This window comes from Macrotis lagotis, chromosome 3 (assembly GCF_037893015.1).
Source record: "Macrotis lagotis isolate mMagLag1 chromosome 3, bilby.v1.9.chrom.fasta, whole genome shotgun sequence".
Taxonomy (NCBI): Eukaryota; Metazoa; Chordata; class Mammalia; order Peramelemorphia; family Peramelidae; genus Macrotis; species Macrotis lagotis.
Genome location: NC_133660.1, coordinates 140290870 through 140296448, shown reverse-complemented (window position 1 = coordinate 140296448; position 5579 = coordinate 140290870). Strand labels below are relative to the sequence as shown.

Below are 5579 nucleotides of genomic sequence, written 5' to 3'. Positions count from 1 at the left end.
GAGAATCCCATGTTTCACAGTGCTATAAAGAGTTGAACACAACTGAATTACTGAACTACCTGATGCCAAGCACTCTTTTTTAGAATTTACTTATAAAATGTATCATGAAACTACTTTGAAATAGATTGATTTTCTGCAGAAAAGTAATGTCATCATTCATTAGTTCAATTTAACCTCTGCATATACTCATATCCTTTAGTCTCTATTCTTCCTTTAGGTTAATGAAGAATTTTATACTCATGAATCTTCAAAGAGGGAGATTTTACCATAATTTTATTTTTAATGGGAGAGCCAGGGAAATGGCAAGTCTTTTATTGGAGGGAAGAAAACATTACATATCTCAAGTAATCAGTCCTGGGGCTCAATGGCTACACTGATGGGTACCAGCTTGTAGTGAGTTCCACAGTTAGGGGAATGCTCTAGCCTTTGTGAAGCCAGAACCAGATGACTGCACTGTTGTCCGCTTCACAGATACAATCCACTATTCGCTTGTCAGTGATGGAAGGGACCAGATTGAGCTCCTCCTTAATTCCTGGAGCTGCCTTTGGGACTAGAATATTGTATGGATCCAAATCATTCCTTGCATTCATCATAATATCTCTCTTCAAGCCAGTAGCCTGCTCCTGATTAGAAGAGATACCTCCTTTGCTCAACACAGAGCAAGCAGTTTCCTGGGTCAGGCCAGAGGCCCTCAACGCCTGGACTACCAGTGCCCTGGAGCCCTGCAGCAACCCTGAAGTCATCACAACTGAAACAACTATGACCAGTTGTAGCAGCAGTGTTTCTGGAATGAGGCCTCCAGGAAAGAGGGGACTTCCACTCACTCCAAAATAGGTTTTTATGAACAACTTTAATTGATTATATATATATATATATATATATATATATATATATATATATATATATATATATATATATATATATCTGTGTGTGTCACATTATAGCCCTTCAAAATTTGACTATAACTATCATGTGTCCTGTGGATATTAGAAGTTAAATATGCCAACTTCCTTCAATTCATTCTCACATGAACCAAAATGAAAGATATTCAGTATTCCAGTTGCTCTAATTGATAAACCCTAAACTTATCAATAGTAATGGAGACTAAAGACTTGATAATGGGATGAGATTTCAACTCACTCCCACTAGAAGTTCTATGCCACTTGCTGAAATCAATGATTGCATTAGGGTTTATATGAATACCATGGTACACAGTTGAATTGTATTGAGAAACCAGTTCAACAAAATTTCCTGACCTTGTCAGACCAATTGTTTTAGAATATTGCCCCTTCTGATTTATACTTGTGAAGCTTATTTTGGTATCCAAATTAGAATTTTTACTTTTGTGCCAACTAAATTTCATCTTATGATATATGCACTAACATGTTGATCATGCTGTGTTCTTTAGGAAGTTGATTTTGTGATAATCTTTGTTAGCTTTGAATGACCTGCAAAGTTTCTCTTAGTTTTGTGTCATATGCTAAATTTGTGAGTATTATATCTAAGCCTTGACTTAAGTCATGAATAAAATTGTTAATTTGCACAGAAAAATACATACATATATACGATTCTGCATTTTAAATATGTGTGTAAATAAGTATATATGGAGCATGTTGCTATAAACCTCCTGCCACATCAACCTTGAATAATATATAATTATATAAAAGATATGACCACCTAATCAATTTTCAATGTATTGATGGTCTAATGAGTAGTATGGTCTACACATTGCATCTTTATTTTCTTCAGTAAAGTAGAACAAAGTAATTTTTGAAAGGTTTTATTTATTTTGAATTTTGCAAGTTTCCACCTAATGTTGCTTCCCTTCCCACATCTCCCACCCAGAAGACAGTCTGTTAGTCTTTACATTATTTCCATGGTATACTATTGCCCATAGCTTTGGTGTGGGTCTGCACATGAATTTCTGAGAGTCAGGTCTGGTAGACAAACATATCCAAACATGAAAGGTTGGGAAATGAAAATCTACCAACTTTATTTTTGGAAACTCAGACTTTTTATAGCAAAAATTTATCTCAGGAATGATCGGTTAAAGGATACCCAGTTTTACAAGTTCCTGGGTAAATTTACAATATTTGTTCTTAGAAAAATGCATGCTTCTCTATCAAAGAAACCTTTTAAAACCATCCTGGAGCCACAGATTATCCTAGGTCAGGGTTCACTTGTGAGTCAACAGATCCATACAGTGAGCAATAATCCACAGATATTTTTGATGGAAAAAGTCACCAAGTATATGTGAATATCACTCTCTGGGGTTGGACCTCTACAGATTCGCCCTTAAGCATGCTGAAGCTTCAGGCAGTGTGTCAGGACATCTATGTTTTGTCCCAGTGGCAAAAGGAGTTTAATACAAATGGGTATAATACACAATATCAACAATAATGCAAAGATACCAGGAAGCATGCTCACTAATGGGTTCATAAAATGAAAAGGAAGAAACCTATTAACAAAGTCAAACAAATTATCAATACCCTAAGTCCATTTCCATTCTAAATGCCAATGCAATATCATTAACAATTTTATGCAATTGATTCACATCCATAGTTATAGAATCATTATACCATATTCCATTCAAATAACCTTTATATTTTCCCATGGAATAAGTGAAGTGTTATATTTTAGAGGAATAATACAAATAGCAGAAAAATCTATAAACACATTGCAATTGTTCATTATAGAGGTTTGTAATGCATTAATAAAATGATAAAGATGTTCATTAATTCTCTCCTGAGCATTTTCTGATAATTCTTGAACATATTTAGCTACCAATTTTTTCTTTATTCCCTACTTGTACAGAAACACTCACTGAAGTAGCTGCTATAATGGCTGCTATGATACACAATGCCACTAACACATCTCTTCTTCCTAATTCTCTTTAATGGTTTTTCTACAAATTCAGGAGGAGACATATGCAGGAGACATATATCAGCCTTCTATCTTGGTCGGTATTATAGCAAATTTTGATTTTCTTATCATGAAAATAACATCATCATCCATCACTTTCTTATTTATACATGTTTTAATAGTGCAATTGTAACAGTTAACATTATATCCCCCTTTTTCTCTGATAATATTGACAGCTTTTGAAAGATCCTATCATGAATACAATATCTGGTCCTGTGCAAGCAGTCACAGAAAATTTCTTTTCTGCTTAAAATATTTTGTCCAACATCTTATTCCATTGTATAAACTTTATTTCATCTATAACTGCCATAGCCTTCCATATCTCTGAATTAGCTAACCCTATTTCTGAGCGTATATAATTGGTTTAATATAACCTGGAATACCCCATGGAAATCTCTGGAGAATACCACACTTGAAGCAAAATAGAATGATCATAAATTCTTCTATCTGGGGAATGATAGGCAACCCAGGGTGAAAAACATTCATTTTTGAAATCCCAAGCATGTAAATTTAAACAAGGAGATTCTGTAGAAATTATCTTTCTTCCTTCAATACTTTCTAGAAATGGAATTCCTGATATTTCTAAAGTCCTAAATATTCCCCTGTTATAAATATTTGGATGAGTTGAATGATTAATTTTACTTAATTTAACATATGGTTTAACAACACACGTTTTACAAAACATTTAGATGTCACAGCATTTAAACCAGGAATATTATGTCTAAATTTTCTTCTCAGCATCTCTTATTTGATATCTCCAGTAGGAACTTTATTATATCCCAGATAATCTGCAGCATCCCCAATTAATACAATTTTAGCCATACTCTCTCCTCATTGTAGAACAGTGACCCATGGAGGGTTTTGAACTTAAGTACGATATTCAATTCCTTTTACATTTCCCAAATTGTTCATGAGTCATATTTTGTCCCATAAGTCCATGATATCTTCTTCTCTCATCTTTTCCTTTTTGATTTCTTAAGTGTACATTATTCATTTTCTGTATTACTTGATTCATCTGGTCTGCATAGTCTGATGTTTCTTTCTGGTACCCAGACAGTTTCTCCATCTATGGACAAGACAGAAGCATACCCTCAACCCCAAGTTAATAATGGATCCAGTCATTTTAATTGTTGATGCCTTAGGATCCTTCCACATAACCATGTCCTTCTCTTCATGTTGCATATTCTTAAAAAAATCTTTCTGCAGGTGGTAATTGTTTATCATTCAACGATTAAAACTTCAGAGTATATAAGGTGAGATTTACTCTCCTTCCTTGTTTTCCCTTTGTCCCTATAAATTCCACCTTCTTTTGCACTTGCAGCATTTTCTTAAGATCTTTATGTTTTCTTTCTACTAAATCTAGACCAGTGGGGTTATAAGGAATACCTGTAATATGTTTTGTATTGTAATATAGGCAGAATTGTTTAAATGTCATAGAAGTATATCCAAGGCCATTATCTGTTTTTATGGATTTTGGTATGGATTTTGCAAAAGCAAAACAAATGAAATAAATAATCAATCACACCTTGTGTAGCCTCTGAACTTTGTACTGTTGCCATTGCACATGAACTAAATGTATCTACAGTAACATGAATAAATTTCATTTTTCCAAAAGATATATGAGTCACATCCATATGTCACAATTCATTAGAAACTTGGCTTCTAGGATTCTTAGAATAATTTGGAGGGGTAGGTAAAAATGGAATGCATAGTTGACAGTATTTTACTATATTCCTTGCATGTTCTCTGGTGATTTTAAATTCTTTCCTTAATAAAGAGGCATTCTAGTGAAACATTTTGTGATACTGTCTAGCTTGCTCTTCTACTAAGAATATAAGCAGTGGAAGGGTTAATTGATCAGCCCTATGATTGCCTTCATATAAAGGCCCAGACAATTCAGTGTAGGAATGTATATATTCAATAAAAAAAGATTATATCTATTTCTTATGACTTCTTGTAAATCTTTAAAGAGTTGATATAATTCTTCATCAGTGTTATGTTTAATAAAAGCTGTTTCTATGTATCTGACCACATGATAACTATACTTACTATCTGTAAAAAATGTTGAAGGTTTATAGCTTTTCTATTAATACCATTAATTAGGCATATAATTCATTCTTTTGTGTTGATTAAACAATATTTTTAATTGCATTTATACATGGATCTACAGGTCTAGAATAAGGTCCATCACATTGTTAAAAAAATTTCAGGAAACTTAAGAGTGTCATAACTTCAGATGTTTTCCCTCATTACCTCTATAGAGCAATCAATCATTAACTCCAGTCTTTAACATAATTACAGTAAAATAGCTTATATTGATAAAACTAGATCATATAACTTTTAAACATCTTGCCCATCAGTAAATTACCTAACTATTGGTTACATAATTTTCAATCTCTCAATAATTTTTCAAAGCCTCTCACATTTATTCAGCATTATTGGAAATAATTGCAGTTAAGCTATAAATTCCCATTTTCTTATACAATCTTCTTCTAAGGTTACCATTTTTGCTTTTTTAAAATTAAACATTAAATTCTTATCCAACATGAAACATGTTTCCATGCTGACATCTCATTCTCTTAAATTTAACCTTATAACTAAATATCTGTTACATCTAAACTTCTTTCATATTTTTGTTTTATAATTTTAAATTCCTC

The 5579-nt window shown here is 32.8% G+C and overlaps 1 pseudogene; it reads right to left on the bottom strand.

Moving 5' to 3' along the window:
- Positions 1-419: 419 nt before the first annotated feature.
- On the bottom strand, positions 420-743 carry LOC141516263 (cytochrome c oxidase subunit 5B, mitochondrial pseudogene; annotated as a pseudogene).
- Between the last annotated feature and the right edge of the window lie 4836 nt (positions 744-5579).